The sequence below is a fragment of the Crocodylus siamensis genome, chromosome 15, assembly GCF_052110815.1.
Source record: "Crocodylus siamensis isolate JL-2025a chromosome 15, ASM5211081v1, whole genome shotgun sequence".
NCBI lineage: Eukaryota > Metazoa > Chordata > Crocodylia > Crocodylidae > Crocodylus > Crocodylus siamensis.
The window spans coordinates 4,303,721-4,322,080 of record NC_143409.1 but is presented as its reverse complement, the minus strand read 5'-3'; positions in this window follow the sequence as shown (position 1 = coordinate 4,322,080).

Sequence of the window (18,360 nt, the reverse complement as noted above, 5' to 3'; positions counted from 1 at the left end):
AAAAATATTAACATTCTCTTTAAAGTCTTCGATACTTTAAACAAACAAAAGGTTAGGTACGAGGAAGAAGCTTGGGAGAAATTTGGGCATTGATGTCGGGCACCGGCAGACGAGTCTCGTGTCGGTTTTGTTGGCTGCCGTTTTGCCACGGGTAGGTTGCACATCGCTCGCAGCTGAACTAGCCGTGCAACCCTCGCCGCAGGCTGGGTGAGGCTCCCCGACTCTGTAGCCCTTCATCGCATCACGCCAACTTGCGCGGGGTGGCCGGTGGATTTGAAGGCAATGCTCACGAGAGTCAGGGCTGGATGGAGCAGACCCTGAACCAGGACACTGGGTTTCCAGATGTCCCTTCTGTGTCTCATCAAAGTTGATGGGGGGACTGGACTTTCCGAGATGTCCACGTGCTTGAATTCGTGACAGGCAAGCGGGCCCTCGTGCTTGTTCCCACGTAACGTAAGACTGGCTGTCCCCAACTCCGACCGGCACGGGTGAAAATGCCACGCGCATGTTTGCTGTTGCTCTTTGCCCGTTCTTATCCCTGCAGTGCTTGTTGCTATAGGGTGTAATGGGACACACATTACACACAAACCAGTTTAAGTGATCAGAAACTAGTTTAAACCTGTAACAAAACAGAAGTTCAGTGCACATCAACCAGTTTCACAATGGCTGAAACTGGTTTAAGATAAACCCGGTTGAATGTAGTAGCAGATTTAACTGATTTGGGTGAAACCAGTTTATGCGATGTCTGTCCCAAACCATAGAGGAGGTGGAAGTTGCAGTTACTTTTAAGATTTTTTTTTTTCTTCTTTCCTTTTTTTTTTTTTTTTTGCCGTAGCTCACTGATGCTCGGGTTGAAGCTCCCAAACTTCAAGTAGCTTGGTAAGCAAGGGGTTTGTTGGGTTTGCCCTGCAGTCATGAAGTGTGCGACACCTACATTATCCGCTTCTCCCCAGGGTCCCTTTTGGGCTGCAGTGGTTGCTTCCCCCCGGGGTGGGTCACCGGGCAGCACATCTGGTGCGGTAGTGTTGTTTTTGACACAGACACACCAGGTGGCTGAAATGGTCTGAATTGTGCCCAGACAGACAGTCAGGCAGAAGAAAATCTGAAGCATTTGCTCATCTGCCTGTTCTGAGTGAAGGTTTTTATCATGCCTCTCCCCCACCCCCCACAACAAGGGGAAAAATGTGGGAAAAAGCCCCATAGGCCCAGTGCTGGGCAGCTGCCGCAGGGCACGGGGCTGAATCCCCGCCGGGGAGGTGCGAGACCCGTTTGGATGTGCAACCCTTGTTTGCTCCGGGGGTTCAGCCAAGCAGGCCAGTACAGGGGCCTTGGGCACACAAAATGGAAGCGCATCCATTTCTCGTGCGTGAGCCGAGCGGAGACTGGCTGATTGCAAAGCGTGAATAGAAATGGACAGAAAGACGATGCTGCTTGCCGGGAACAGGCTTCCGGGTCCTTTGGATCTGAAGGAGATAAGAGGCCGTATGAAATCCAAGAGCACATTGCCCAGGTTTTACTGCCTGGCTTCTTATCTCGGCTCTAGTTTTGATCCAAGAATAAAACCTCCTCCTTTGTCTGTGTAGTTCAGCACAAACAAGCTCCCGGTTTCCTGAACACCCGACACTCTCTTTCATTTTGCCCTTTGGCCCTGCAGCCTGATTTTGCTTGTATGTACAAGCCTGATAATTACTGTCCTGAACCTCTTATCAGTATAAATACATACAAGGGAAATTGCAAGGGTATGATTAAAGCTTGCAGATTTTTAGACTAACAAATATTTCAGCCTAAAGATATGTTCGCCGTCTTTCTTTCTTTTAAGTGGCTCTGGGTAAGATGAGCTGTTGCCTGTCAAGTTTGATGGGGTCAGTAGTATTCAGCCGTGTTATACTGTAATTAGCACTAGAGAAGAATTTGCCTAGGAATTGGCTAGCGGCAGCGAGGAGCACGGGACCATCCAGGAACAGAGCAAAGTCACGGGCCCATTGCGCGCGTTGTGCAAACACGAACGAAAAGGCAGGTGCTGCTCTAGAAAGCTTCCAGGCTAAGGTCAGGACGGTAGAAAACAGCTGGGTGCAGGCTCTGAGCACTGGTGCACCTGAAAAATACTACTGCTGCATTGACAGCAGCAAGTCAAGTGGCAAGGGGATCCTCCGGCAGACAAAACTTCCATGAAGCCAACAGAAGTCTTACCTAAACGGGGAGAGTGTAAAAGCAAGGAAAAGAGCATCAGGATTTGGTCGAATATGGATGTTGGCTGACCATGTGTGCGTGTGCACATGTGTGCACATACGCATGCAAAGATGCAAAAACAGTTCAAAAAACATCTATTCGCTCCATCCAGGAAGAGTGCACACCAACTACAAGTGCTTCCTCAGCCTGACGAAGGGTATTGATACCCGAAGAAGAATTTTTCCAACTATTTGAGCTGGTCTAATAAAAGATATCAGATTTATGCAAAGAACCTTGTCTGCCTGTGTCCTTAGACCACCGCAGCTACAGCCTACATCCCCATACCATGCAAAAACAGCTGTTTGTCTTGCGCAGATATGGGATAAGTCCAGCAAAACCAGCTTGCCCCATTTTTACCTTGTTTGCTCTGTAGCGTTAAGTGTGAAGTCAAGTGGTGTCGTCGCATCATGGGAGAGATGCCAGACCACTTGAAAACCAATGGGAGCACCAGGTAAACTTGATACCCAGGAGCACGATATCCACATGCCGTGAGTATACTAAGATCCAATAATTCTCCGCTCCCCACCAGAGTAACATACTGGGCTTTGATGGCTGCTCTGCCAGGGAGGGTCAGGTGAGCCTTGCTAAACCGTAGCCACTTAATATACATCATTTCAGTTACTTTGGAGTGGTCCAGGCTACTCATTGCTGGTCTGTCCTTGTTTTAAAGTACGCTCTTACTCTTGGCAGCTCCAGCAATATGTGACGTTAGCTGCAAACTCTGCTTCAGTCTCGAAGGCAAGAAACCCCTATCCTTGGAGGTGTTTAAGACCCAGGTAGACAAAGCCCAGTTGGGGCTGGTCCTGCTCCGAGCAGGGGCTTGGACTAGATGTGACCTCCTGAGGTCCCTTCCAGCCTGAATTTTCCATGTTTCTGTGAAATTAATGCAAAGCCTTTTCCGTTCCTCGTTAGGACCACGCTACCTTTTTTCTCACAGCTTGAGAAGGCCAAATTCTTTCCCCGGTCTGGGAGCCGACGGGGATTGACATGGACACAGATCGTCTTGTTGTCAGTCCTGTACACTTCGGTCCCCCCTGGTTGCTCACAAGAGGGTGGGTGTTCAGCTGAGCTGTGCTATGCATGTGAACGTGCCTGTGGCCTTGCCGTGATGCTGCTAAAATGTCAAGACTCTGCTGGTCAAAATACTGCAATGTTTAGAAACAACCATTACTTTTACCTCCCTGAAAGAGTTTAGTCTTCCCAGCAATCTGGGGAATCACAGCTGTAATGGCATCAGGACTCACCCAAGCAAATACTGAGCTTGATTTCCTCCTCCTGGCTGGTGGCACATTGGCTGTTCTTGTTCTTAAATCTCCAATACGGCCCTACCGGTATCCCTTGCTCTGGATTTCCAGTGCTCCAGCCTTCCACCTGCCATGAGCAGAGGAAGGAATTGGTGCATCTAGGGCTTATTTCATAGATTTCATAGACATCAGGGCTGGAAGGGACCTCGGGAGATCATCGAGTCCAGCCCCCTGCCCAAAGTCAGCTGGGGTCATAGGATCCCAGCAAGATAAGCATCCAATTTACTCTTGAAGGTGTTCAATGTAGGTGCTTGAACCACCTCAATGACCTTGTTGATAGGGTTTGCAGTGCATGTTCCTGCTAATAAGCAGATCTATTGTGGAATATTTTGGGGGCAGGCCAGGGGAGTGGTAGGGAGCCCATGGAAATGAGCCATGCTCCTTGCACCAGATGGCTGCTGGTTTTGCACTCATAGCTCGACTGTGCTCCCTCCTGCACTATGTATGGGCATTTGTCTTCATCAGCGCGTCTGCTGCAGTCTCAGCCAGGGAGGATGGTGATGGGTCTCCGTGTGTTGGGGGACCACGCATGGGTCCTTGAATAAAAGGATGAGGGTGATGGCACCATTAACTATGCTGCTTCCCGTCTATAAAGGGGCCTATTGCTAACCAGCAAGACATCGAATCGGAAGTCTGCAGACTTCAGAGAGAGACTGAGCACCTTAGTGGATCTTGAGAATATGCAGACTTGCATTAGAAAGACAGGGTGATAAACCCTCCTGCTAACTAATAGGAGTGAGGAAGAAAGTTTTCCACCAGTAAATGACTCCAGAGCTGGTTCCCTGTCTCTACTCTGAGCGACCTCGTAGAAGCCACTATGGGAAATGGGATATTGGGTAGATGAGCCACCACTGGATATACCAAACCACGCACCAGATGCACCATTGGATACAGCCCGGCATTCCCTGGGTCCAGGATGTGTCTTAATTGACATTTCTGGTACTGGCAGTGGTGTCCAATTGCTCATCACAAGTGCGTAGCTATTCCCTGCCATTGTTGGACCATCCTTTCCAGAAGAGGCCCCGAAAGTGTGCTCTGCGGTGCCCTGGAAGTGCGTTTGGATGAACTGGAGTCAGCAGGCAACGGTTGATCCTCTGGATCATGACATAGGTGCAAGAGGTCTAGTCAGGTGCCTGATGAACCTGCTCGTGGCTGGCAACCCAGTCTGAGAGTGACACGGCTGGTTACAAGTTTCACGCATCCAGGCGTCGTCTGAGTCGGAGTCCGAGTTTACAGCACACTGCTTCCTTCTGTCTTGCTTTGCATCCGTCCTCTGGATCCAAACTGCTTCGTGCTGGGCCTCACCCAGCGCCAGATGTTGCCTCCCAACCAGACGGGACTCTGCGCGCTCCTCCCAGCTTCCTACGTTGATGCTGAACGGCTTCATTATATTTTTGAAGACGCTGTGGTACCACCGTAGAGGGCGACCCCGCTTTCTACAGCCGTCTCAAATCTTGCTGTACAAAATATTCTCGGGGACGCGGTCTTGTCCCATTCTCCTGACGTGGCTGATCCATCACAACCTCCTCTTCTTGACAGTGGTTTCTAAGTGTTTCAGCACCTCTGTACTTGGCATTTTGTCTTCTCACTGTATTTCCAGGATTTTGTGCAGGCATCTCATGTGGAAGTTATCCAGGCTTTTGATGTGCCTAGCATATGCAGTCCACATTTCTGAACCATAAAGCAAGGATGGCAGCACGTGTTTTGCAGGTTTGCGTCTTCACCTTAGCTGACAGGTGAAGAGGACGGGACGAGGGCAATGTCACTCCAATCTTTACGAGGGAGAGGAAGGAGGACCCGGGGAACTATAGACCACTCAGCCTTACCTCTATCCCTGGGAAAATCCTAGAAAAAATTATCAAGGAGCACCTCTGTGGGAGCCGGCTGGCTAATGTGATGAGGGAGGGGTAACCAGCATGGGTTTTGAGCAGGCAGGTCCTGCCTGACTAACCTAGTTTCCTTTTACAAGGCCACCAATTATTTAGATGTAGAAGTTGAGGTGGGAGGTTATCTATCTGGGCTTCAAGAAGGCCTTTGACAAGGTATCCCATACCATCCTTATAAATACACTGAGGGGATTTGCCTTGGATGATTACATGGTAGACTGGGAAGCAAATTGGCTGAAGGGTCGCACTCAGTGGGTGCTGGTGGATGGGTTGGTGTCAACCTGGAAAGATGCGGGCCGTGGAGTCCCTCAGGGCTCAGTATTGGGGCCGGTGCTGTTCAACATCTTCATCAGTGATCTGGGCGAGGGGGTGGGAAGCACCCTGTCCAAATTCACGGATGACACCAAATTATGGGGTGCAGCTAACACCCTGGAGGGGAGGAACCAGATCCAGGCTGACCTCGACAGGCTGGGGAAGGGGGCAGAGAGCAACAGGATGCAATTCAGTAAGGACAAGTGCAAGGTGCTGCATCTAGGGAGGAAGAACTGCCATCAGACCCATCGGCTCGGGGTGACCTTCTCAGCTCCATTGATCTTGGAGTCGGTGCTGACTCCAGGATGAACATGAGTTGTCAATGCGACGAAGTAGTCAGCAGAGCCCGTCGCACCTTGTCGTGCATCCGTAGGTGCTTCACAAACAGGTCCGGGGAGGTGATCCTCCCTCTCCACGCGGCACTGGTCAGGCCGCAGCTGGAGTACTGCGTCCAGTTCTGGTTCAAGCGGGATGCGGACAACCTGGAGAGGGTCCAAAGAAGGGCACTCGCCCGATTGAAGGCCTGCAGGACAGGCCCTACGAGGAAAGGCTGAGGGACCTTAACCTCTTCAGCCTCTCCAAGAGAAGGCTGAGGGGGGACCTTGTGGCGGGGTACAAGTTCATAAGGGGAGACATGAAGTAGGCGACGATCTGTTCACCAGGGCACCCCGGGACAACAAGGGACAACGGCCATAAGCTACTGGAGAGTAGGTTTAGGCTGGACAGTAGGAAAAAGTTCTTCACGGTCAGGGCTGCCAGGATCTGGGCTGGGCTCCCGAGGGAGGTGGCGCTCGCTCCATCCTTGGGGGTCTTCAGGAGGAGACTGGAGAGGCACTTGGGTGGGATCACATGACCCCAGGGTGGGTGACCCTTTTCTTGGCTGCCGGGGGCAGGGGTCGGACTAGACGGCCCGCTGAGGTCGCTCCCGACTCTGGGGATCCAGAGTTTGCTGTTATTTCATGCACGTTTCTGCAATAGCCCAAAATTCTCAGCAGCTTTTCCAATTTCTGTTGGTCAATTCGGCGTGAAGGTCAAGCTTGGCAGAACTGAAGCCAGTAAGCCCTCGAAATGAGGGGACAGGCTGAAAACCGTGACTTCGTTTTCCCCGTCTGCCGCACGGGGGGAAGTCCTGACGCTCTCCACCGTGCGCAGAGATGAAAGGCAACTTGCCGTACCTTGCTCGCTCTCTGCTGACACGGATAAATGGAGTCGCTCACCTTGTTAGTCAGGTTGGATTATTCTCTACCGAAAACCAAGCAAAATCTTCGTCGTCTCTGTGACAGGAAAATCGCCCTTTGTCATCATCATTTAACTAGAACTGCTCAGTGTTCAGATTTCAAAGCATTAAAAAAATATCAGTTTCATTGAGATCACAAGAAAAATGATGTTTCAGTTTATCAAAGGTTTAGTGGTTTGGCCTGATCTGCAGAATGCCTTCCTGATAAATCACTTGACAGGCTTCGCCGGGGAACAATAGTGGTTGTTCGCGATGCTCGGTGTTTAAGGCTGTAATTGTAGTGATAGACACCCCCCGGGCTTTTTGCAGAAGCCTAGATTACAGAGCTGCAGGGGAAAGGTGACGACTGCTGTCGAACGTGCCGTTCCTCAACGTGGTATCCAAAGGCAATTTTCACTGGCTAAGATTTTGTAGAAGGCATTGTACCTAAAATCTGATAACAGGGAGCCAAATTGTGCCAATGTAGCTATTTTTCTTCTTTCCTTGACACACAACAAAACCCTCGAGCTAGGAGGCTGTTCCTATTTTTGTAGCGTGAGGCTGAGAAGGCAAGGATACTGAAAACAAAGGAAAAGAAAGAGAAGAAAAAGCAAGGCTCTCAAGAAGAGGATAGCAGAGTCGATGACAAAATACATTGTTCGTGTCCCCACAAGCAATGAAATGGCAGGCCCTTCAGATAACTCGCTGACGTGATCGTTAGCAATCCCTCAGAGTCGAGGATAACGGTCCCGCACGAGTGCTTTATCTGTGGGTGCAAAGACGGCCGACGAGGCCGATCCGGGATCAACTCGGGCACGTGTTTCCATGCGGGGTGGGTGGCTCCAGGGCCGTGATCTGGTCTGCAGGACACCCCTCCGTCTCCTCTTGTCATTGCGAGGTTGCAGGGTACCGAGATCCTTGCAGCAGGCTCTTTTTCCATTTGGGGTGGTCCCAGGCAAGGGACTCCCTCACGTTGATGTCCACATTGCACTTTTCTCAAGCTGGCCTTGAGGATGTCCTCGAAACACTTTCTCTGCCCTCCTCTTGAGCGTACACCTTGACTGGGCTGGGAGAATAAAATTTGCTTCGGGAGTCTGAAGTGAGACATTCAGGTGACGTGGGCAGCCCAGTGAAGTCGGATGCTGGATGATCATCGCCTTGACGCTCACGGTGTTTGCTTGCCAGAGGACGCTAATGTTGGTGCATCTCTCTTCCCACTGGATTTGAAGGATCTTCTGCAGGCTGCATCGCTGGTGCTAACGTGAGAGGATGGCTGTTAATTCTGGGGACAAGTGGTACTCGTGCAAATTCAGGTCTACTGCTGTACAGCAGCGCTATAAATGGCAGCTGAACAATCTTCTGTCCTTTTGAACTTTTCCATGTGTAAAGGAACCTGTTTGGGGTCATTCTTTGCAAATGCAGGGTGGCTGGCTTTTTTTTTTCCCCCCCCCCCCGATTTCCCTTTCTTATGTTTGAAAACATTAGCTGACACGTATTATATGAATACTTGAGCCCTGCAAATTCTTGGGTCTCAGCTTACTATAAACATGACTGTCTTGTTGCATTTATACACTCCACGAGGAAACTGCAGTAGGCACCCTGGCACTCGGCTGACCTTTTTATTTTTATGACTTGCAAGTCAGAGTTTCACAGGGGGTTGGTCTCTGCGGTTCAAGGAGTCAGAGGTTGGAAAGCTGCAAGCTCCACAAGGAACTGGAACAGATTATCCACAGATTATAATTCCCACAGCGCACAGTGGCAATATCTGCCAGTATCTGACAGGCAGACACATTACTCACCAGCTGTGCTTGAAATATCAGATAATCTTCTTCATTCACTGCATTGTCTGGGCGAAATAAGTACACCATTTGCACTAACGTAACCGTGGTCTAATCCCCCTTTCCTTGCTGGGTTATAATAGACTCTGTATCTGGCTGAGATCAAAACCCGGAATGCGATTAATCCACATTCGTGTTCAATCCCCCTTCTCTGGTGGGTCCTGAGAGCTGGAAACCCCTGAAAACTTTGCCTGTATATGCTGCAATCCAGGGGCCAAATTCTGCTAAATTACGTCCTCATTAATTGCACTGCATTTAAAAGGCACAAGCACCTTTTAGAGAAGGGGTAAGGATAGTTCATGAGCTATTTGTGATCTCTCTGGCTCTGAGGAGAGACCACCTTTTTCTTAGGGCAACAGAAGAGCTGCAGGTGATGCTTGTCCCTATAATGTGCAACTAATCTACTCTTGGTGTCCGATACTGCCACGGTGATTTATTAGACATGGATAAATCCAGCAAATCATTTCCTACCTATCCTTGCCCAGGGTTTTTGGTTCAAGCTCCCTTTCCCTGGACATTTGCAGGAAGTGAATTTCAAGGACCCACACAAATGTGGAAAACCTAAGTTTCAGATTTGCTCGTCCCCTTCTTGCTGGAAGCGCGCGTGAAACCCATGCCGTCACACAACGGATAAAACACCACGCGACAGGTCTGACTCGCCTATCACAACTTGCCAATGCAGATGCGGGATGAATGCCTGCAGAAACCTGCTTGTGGGCAGGATTAAGATCTCCACAAAAACATCATCAATGCTGACTATGGAACACAATTGTGATTTTTTTTTCCTTGTTGAACTTCAGTACAAGTACAAAGAAGGAAAATTAATTCCAATTGTGTATTGTGATTGACCACGTTTTTTGGCATACAGCATGCACTTTAAAAAACAAACGAGCTCTGTGAATTGCACCGTGCCTTCTATTATTTGGCCAGAAGTTGGAACACATTATAGTGACAATGAAGGGTAATTTGGAAAGACTGATTTTTAGGAAAACGTGTAAGGACAGGCTTAACTTTGAGTGCCTTTCCCAAGTACGCATTCTTCCCTGAAGTGGAGCTGTCATGCTGGCTGTACATAGTAATCAAGAAGACAATGGTGTTTGCTTTGCTACTCTATAGCCTTGCAATGTGCACGGGATGTAGGATGGTTTAAACGTCTAAAAACACATGTTAATTTTTTCCAACTGCTGTTTCCATAATACTGCAAACCAAATTGTTCTCATTCTTTTGACTGAAATCACTGATGCTGGGCTGGATGGATTCAATTCCCATCTTTCCAGACCTACCACAATACAGAAGCCCGGTACAACTCCTGGTCTCTGGGGAAAGGCAGGATGCAAAGCATGCTGCAAGCGTTAAGCTCAGCAGAGATATAAGCAGAGAGAATAACATCCGTGCATTTGGCCTTAAAAAGTCTCCTTTCTTTTTATGAGATGCCAATACTCCTGTAAAATCTCACGGCTTTTAAAGCCACAGAAATGAAAACGCATACAGCTTACGATATGCAGCTGGGCTCAGGGCCCAGACACTGTGTTCTCAGTAATTTCCCTACGCTAATCCAGACACCATGGCTACAGCCAACGCCCCCTGCGCTAATCCAGACATTTGGGTTCCTCGTTGGGTCTCTGGAATATCCCTCCACATGTGCTCTTACCTGTTAATGCCTGCAAATGACCTCACCGCGGACCATTGCTGCTGAATAGCTACTTGCTGGCTGACGTGCACAATGCATCTGTCTGGGCCAGGCTGAGCCTAAAGGAGCCCAGGGGTTTCGGTGCAGCGGGGAGCATAGAGTTGAGCGAGTCTGGAGCCCAAGCGTGGCGGTCCTCTTGGAGAACAGCGGCTCGTTGTTGCACCCAAGATGTTGGCTTCCCGGGTGGGAGGAATTTGTCTCCCTCTTCCCTGGCTCTAGTGGAAGGGGGGAATGCAAATGCCATCCCTGCCCTGTGCCCCTCCATATGGAAAGGAGCAAGATGCTCGCAGCGCTGGCATTAAGAGCACGCACCTTCCATTTTCTTGCTTGATTTTTCCTTTTTTTTTTTTTTTTTGGAGCCTGCAACGTGGGAGGAGCTTTGTCCCTGGGATGGAGCAGTTCTTCCAACCCTAATCAAATACAGGGGCACTCAACTGACTGAAACTACCGCTTTCAGGGGCTGTCCCTGACTGTATTTTCCCACCCTTACGTAGCAACTGCTTTGAAATAAGTGCCTTTATTTATTGTCGAGGTCAGAGCCACATTCAAGCGGTGCAAAAGTGAATGCATCTAGGGCGTTTCTTCCAAATTCGCCTGCCTACCATGACGGCGACTGCACAAACCGCGGGACGTCCGCGGGAGGGTTTCCCGTCTGTGTTCAGCTGTGGGTGCTGCTCATCGGAGTTTGTCACGCTGCGGCACATGCTGGTGTCCCGGGAAAAGGCTCTGTTGCCTACTTGTTGGCTTAGACCATTGCAACTTGTCACTCCTCTCAAAGGTCTGTAGTTTTCTTGTAAGCAAGAAACCTCCAGATTTTGGGGGCTGGGGTGAGATCCGGTAGCAAAACTGGGGTGGGGCAAGTGGGGCAGTGGCCCTGGGTGCTGATGCTGTAGTGCTCTGCGTCCTCGCCTGCTGGCGTGCTGCTGCCGTGTCCCCCGGGCTCTCGGGCATGCTCCGCTCCTCCCCCGTGCTCCAGACTCTGGCACTCGGCAGCACCGGTCTCACCGGCTACACCCCTTACATGTTGCGTCCATTGCTGGGGTTGGTGACTGGGGAATTGCCTGGTAGAGAAAAGGAAAGAAGCAGTACATTTTCCCAGCGTATCTCAGTGATGCCAGCACTCAAAGTCTAATTATTTCTCATTAGACTCAGCTACTTCGGTGTGTAAGAGGTCCCTTCTCCCCTCCATCTTCTCCAGTGACGTCTCCGTGGGCCGCCGTCTCGCCACCTTTCAGCTGGCCGGACTCTGATGCCGCGCGGCTGGAAGGGTTGCTTTCAGGGCCAGCCCTCGACGACTGGCAGGCTTCGTAGTGACTTCTGCTGGCAGCCTTGGATGGCCTAGGAAGCCCGCGGCATGGAAAGGCAATGGCTCGGCTTTTAAGCCGCCCTTGCCTTCCCTGGGAACAGTTTTCTATGGAGGGTCGGGGAGCTTGCACCTTGCATTTGTCAGCACGAGCCCCTCGCTGTGGGATGCAGCAGTAGGGTTCCCTGGTCCTCCACCTGCTCCATAAGGCACTTCTTCCTCGTGTTGATCCCTTAAATAAAGAAGGGAGAATGGGCTGTGGACTCTGCTTTCCAGACCTTCCGCTTGCTGGGCGTCTTCGGTTCTCCGCTTTGCAGGGTGCGAAGGAGAGCTAAGCAATTTTGTATGTTCAGGAAGAGGCCAGAACCTGAGCTCAGTCTCGAAAGACAAGCTCGAGGGTTTCAGCATCCCCCGCCAGCGGGATGTCCTGGGTGGCCGCAGCATTGCAATGCGCTGACCCAAACTCTTGGGTCAGAGCAGCCCAAAACCACAGTGGGTGGTGGGGAGAAGGCTGGATCCAGCGGGACAGTTGAGCGCACAGCTCTGGCCAACGACACGCGTTGCCACACTATTTTACCTTTGAAGTGGAAGACTCCTACCCTTTCGAGGCCGCCATGCCGCCACGCAAGTCCGCAGGGCAGCTACCTAAGAGCAGGCAGAGCTGCGCGCTGGTCTCACATTCCCTTGCACGCTCTGGACGCTCTTTCAAGGCATTTGCAATTGAGGGAGGCTGGGAATTGCACCTGGTGCATGGGATTTACACCTCCCTCAGAAAAGGAAGATGCTTAGTGGTTGGTGCAGACTTTAGACCACAAAACACTTAGGACAGCTATAAGCCAGGATGTCTAAAGACAAATGATATTGCATTTAAAAGAAATAGTCAAAAGGATGAAGGATACACAGGGCCAGTTGTGAACCTGAAATGTCCCCAAGGCTAGGGGTATTTAGCTTCATCTTGCTGGCTTGACTTCAGGGAAGCGGGTGTGAGGGCAGCTGTGCCTGCCTCCCTCAGGGTGAAGGGGTTTGGGTCTGATGTCCAGTTTTGGGACCCGCCTTTACTTTGCATCACGGTCTTGTTGCTGAGGACCTTTGCTTCCTAAGGATGAGGCAGAAAAATATAAGCACGCACATTTCTTAACACCGCGTGTGAGTGTGTGTACGAGTAAAAGGTAAAAAATGGTGTGCATTTTTACATACCCAGAGAAAACTACAAAGCAACCTTCTTTCATTCTGTGACAGCTGGCCAAGCACAGCAGCTGCTTGCTCCTTGGTCGCTGATACGTTACTCTGCTTTCAAGTTATTACCCTTCGGTGGTTGTTGCAGCATCGAAGGTGCTCCGGTGGCTGCAGCAGCCTCGGGGATGGCTGGATTTGACCCTTTGGCAAACTGCGGCAGAGGAGTGCGGGCAGGGATGGCCAACCTGTGTCCTGCATGCCACAAGTGTATGTATTGTCTGTGCGTGGCACGTGGCATGTGGCACTGGTCATATGAGCCAGTCACTCCAAGGAGAGGCAGGGCACGGACTTTAGAGCACATTAGCTGCTTTGTGGTATCTGCCTCTGTGCGCGTTCCCACCCCACCGCAAAGGCAAGGGAGTTTGCCTACCAAAAAAAGAAGGTAACTGCCTCCTTTCCCACAGGGTAAAGCGGACCCACGCAGTTAACACGGAGAAGTTGGCATGCTGAACCCCTCGTGGCAACCTGTCTGAGCTGCAGCACCCGAAGAATGGTAGTCGGCGTCAGTGCAAGTCGTGGCATCAGAGTTCATAACACATCATCGCATTTTAAAAACTTTTTTTTTTTTTTTAATCTTCTCTAACCTTCCCCATCCCTGAGTTTCGGGTAGGATCCACATCCTCACGCTTCCGCACATTACTTTTTATTTCCTAGATTTCATAGACATCAGGGCTGGAAGGGACCTCGGGAGATCATTGAGTCCAGCACCCGCCCAAAGGGCAGGAAGTCAGCTGGGGTCATAGGATCCCAGCAAGATAAGCGTCCAATTTACTCTTGAAGGTGTTCAATGTAGGTGCTTGAACCACCTCCGCTGGCAGACTGTTCCAGACCTTGGGGGCTCGGACAGTAAAGAAATTCTTCCTTATGTCCAGCCTGAAACGGTCTCGCAGGAGTTTGTGACCGTTCGACCTCGTCATCCCTTGGGGCGCTCTGGTGAACAGACGTTCCCCCAGATCCTGGTCCAGATCCAGATTTCTTTTGCTGGGAAATGGAAAAAATGTTGATGCTGTAGCTGCGGCGTAAAACTCCCGGGAAGATCCTCGCGCTTTCAATAGCTTTCTCCCTTTAATGATGCACTGGAAGTGGAGAGCTTCTTCCCCCTGAACAAAATAGGAGAGAGACTCCATGGGGGCTTGCAAGCCTTCCTGGAAAACACTGAACAGATGCTTTAATTTTTTCCAGGCTCAGCCCACCACACGGGAACCGCTGTGGATCAGGCCGTGCCGATCAGGAGCCCCGTGGCCTGTTGCATGAACATGTGTCATGGGCTAGCTCTTTGTGCAAGGAGACCGGTATCATGGATTACAGCCCAATTAATGAGAGCCCTGTCTCAGCATTGATCAAGGAGTGCTACTTTTTGTGCTGCAATAGGAAACATTCATCATGGAGAACGTAGTCAGGAAGGAAGCCCTTAAGAGATGCTTCGACCATCCATCCAGGGCGATGCTTTCCTACCGGGAGATGAACGCTGCCGTCCCCGCTTTGCACAGGATTCATGTCACCCCCTGTTCTTCAGCTTAAAAGACTGAAACTCGGAAAACCCAGTCATTTGGCTAGAGTTTTTCATTCTTTTTCCACGAACCTCAAAATCTCACCTTTCTCCATTACCACGGTAGGGAACGACAAAAATTTCTGGTCTCAGCTGAGGGTCTCTTCTGTTGGGTTTCACCGGTGAGGTCCATCCCTTGTGTCTCTGGAAGAAAATGAGGAATCCAAGGGGGAGACCCCCCCACCCATCAAAAACCAAACTGCATCCTTTCAGGCAGGTGAGGGTGTGAGGGACCAAGCAGGGGCCAGAACTAAGCATCACCCGTTTGGGAAAGGCATGTTTCATTTGGAAACTCAATCACTTAATTTCACCTCGGCAAGGGGGTCAGGGAGAAGGGAAACGGCATCTTTCTCACAACTGGAGCTATAATTTGCTGCTGCTCTTTTCAGTTATTGTTCTCCCCTGCATAAAGTTACCGACTCTCGTTCCAAACAAGGAACTGGATTTGAGAGCAGCCGTGAGCTGCCTTGGCGCAGCTACAAAGTGGGGCTGCGAGCCACGGGCACGCAGAGAACGCGGTAAGTGATGTGCAGATGAAATCAGTGTGGAAAGTGCACTCTGTGCACACGTAATGCTTCAAAGATAGTGGTAATTATGGCATTTGGCACTGTTTGAAGTCATTGGGGCTGTGATTAAAGATGAGCTGGAATAGCTGCATAGTGGTCGTGTTCTTACCCAAACGCCAGTATCTTCGTCCTGCTGTGTGCACAGCAGGAAAATCAGCTGGAAGTTTATGGTGTGAAACGTGTTGCATTGCTTTCAAAAGCAACAATTGCCTCTCGACTTGATGTCAGGATGAGTCGAGTTTATGCTCAGGGAAGTGTGGCTGGAATGCATCGTTTCCTCCTGAAACCAGGAGAAGAGCTCGTTAGCCGAAGTAGCAAGGCACACTTTGCAGATGTGTGGTTGAATCCACACGGTCTCCCCGAGAAGGTTCCTGCCCTGTGCTTTCTGTGTCAAGAGCTATTGTTTCTTCCTGATGCCGGGAGACTCGGCTCCGTTATGCAGCATAGGGAAATGACGGCTTGTGCCAAGGCTCGGTACGATGCCGGGGGCGAAGGCAACAGACTGAAAGAGGAAGAAGGGAAAACCAAGCTGGGGCTGTGGATGTTGAAAAGGGAAAGGGGGTGTCACCACAAGTCTGACCCCAAACTAAGCCTAGGAAGCCCAGATGTGTAGCCTACTGCATTGTGCACTGATTGCTGGTGGGCTCGGTGGGTGATAGGAAGGGGTTTTCGACTGGCACGTTTGCAGTCCTCCCAGAAACAGTTTGCAGCTCTGACCACCAGCCATGCAAGTCAGCAGCTGGCGGCGCCTGGCCCCCCCATACCCTCAGGCCTGTATGAATGCCCCACTCCGGATCACAAAGCATTTCTCAGATGACGAGGCAGTGCTATTCCCCATTCAGAGAGAGAGAAAAGAAGCCCAGGAGGGGTGAAGTGATTTGCCCAAGGTCATTTCTCAGGACAGTGGCAGAGCCAGGATCATAATCCAGGGCTCCTGAGCTACATTACAGTGTCCTGCCCATGAGGCCACAGTGTCTCATGCTGTAACCAGGTAAAAGGGCTTTCCAGCAGCCGTGTAATGCCAAGCGAGTTGGTAACCCATCCAGAAGTTACCTTGCCAAGGTAAAACATCCTGCGCGGATGTCCCCCCGGTCACTGAGCAATGTGGCACTTCCCTTAGCAGGTGCAGGGGCCCTGTCCCCCTCCTCTGAAATGGGTCCTAGTCGGCAGCAGGGACCTTGGTAAATGGCCCTTGATGGTCTCCTCGGGGACGCGGGTACTTTGAAATTGCCCTTGGACTAGAGGTTCAGAGTTAAGACGACTCGCATCAGACACAGGCCAAGAGGTACCCCCGGAGCCAGGCCTGGCACTGTGGTATGGGGCTCACGGCACACAGCGCAGTGACGCTCGTTGGAGCCAGTGAGAGCAGGAGCGCCCGAGCGCTGTGCCGCAGCACTTTTCATGATGTTTCCTGCACGGGTGGAGGCTGATGGACAACTCTGGGACTGTCTTGCTTCCCAGCCAGTTCCCCCAGACTGAACCCAGGCCTGAAGTTTCACTATTCACCTAGAGAGAGAAGGAGCAGCCAACCTACTGCCTCCTCTGTAACGTTACAGGAGGCAAAGAAATATCTAGAGAATGTGCCTTTTAAATCCCGGGTCATTTTCCCCATGAACAGAGGAGGCCCTGACGCGCAGAAAGGCTGTGTCAGACACGCTATCACCCACTGTCGCCAGCCTTATCTGGGAGCATAATAGCAGAGAAGGGGAATAGTTTAATGGCCAAGCTTGCGTCGTTCATGAAGCTGTTTTTTCCGAAAGGGCTCTTGTGCCCTGGAACAATAAATGCCATGTATGCCCTGCCAGGCTGGGTTTGCTAATCATATTCAAACTTGTGGGCATTTCTTTCCCAGGGCCAGCAAGGCGTTAGTACCTCTTTGGACTCGGCCCACGCTTCTGCAGGCTGGCGGCAGGCTGTCACAGCGTGGCGACGGCAGGTCTGCGGGCCGATGCAGACACAAACAAGAGATCTGGGTAGCTTGGTTTTGATGCTTCGGATGCATAATGATGTGACCAAATCACTCGGCTGGCAGCATTGCGCTGCTACAATGCACTAGTATCAAGAACTGCACAAAGAATGCAGCCCGAGGGCATGGTGTCACCAAAGTAAATTAGAACCCCAATTGAAATGTCAGGCCAAGGAAACACAGAAGAACTTGTTTAATGAACAATAAGCGATGTGTTATTGCAGGCTGAATGAGCCGATCGAGTGCATGTCAAATGTTTACTCTGGGTTTTCACATAGCAGTCCAGTGAGGACTGATGCCCCACTTCTTGTTCGAGGAGTCACTGGCGGTTCGCAAAACTTTCCAAGGGTGGCTGCGGTCAGCTGTGGAGACACTGGTCCGCGTTTGCTGTTGGCCCGAGCAGCTGCAGTTCCAGGGGAATGCAATACAGTTTAAAACGGTCGTATAGCAGTGGTACCTGCCTATATGTTCATCCCATGGTGTCTTTGGCTTGTGTTTCCTTTTCTGGGGGGCGGGCAAAGCTGTTGTAAGACCCTTGCAGAACCAAAGTGAAACAGAGCCCATTCTCCATGAGACATCTTCAGCAGAGCCGTCAGGGCTACTTGAGACTTTGCATTGGTTATGTTGTCCACCTCTTGCACCTGTACTGGTCTCTGCTTTTAACCCATCTCTCTGTCAACATGACAAAGGCCATCCTGCTAGTATTAAAGAGAAAGGGGCCAGAATTTGGAATTAAAATGGAATTTGGATGGGGGTGGAAATACTGTGTAGATGGGTAGATCTACTGTTTCTGGGTAGATCTGTTTCCAAGCTTATTGTGAGACATTTGCTGCTTGGTGCTGTGTGATTATGGAGTCTCCTTCACTGGAGGCTTTCGAAAGAGGCTGGACTGGCATTTGACAGGGACAGAATAGGAATAGCATTTCCTGGCTGGACTAGATGACCCTTGGGTTCTCTGCCAACCCTAGCACATACAAAAAGGGGGGTGCTTGTACTGATCAGACTACATAGAAAATGTCTGAAAGCGGATATCTAACTAATACAGGCAAGTTTTAAAATCTGGCTTAAGCTATGCCCCAAAGCACAGGCAAGGCAATGGAAGGAGTTCATTCACTGCGTTGGGCTTTGGAAATATCCAGTTAAGGTTCCCCACAAGCATTTACAACAGAGTCCAGTAAGAATGGGGAAAAAAGAGTCTTTCTGGCCCCAAACAGGTAAGAAGAAAAATGAGGTAGTATTATTTCTGCAGCAATGCAATAAGGGAA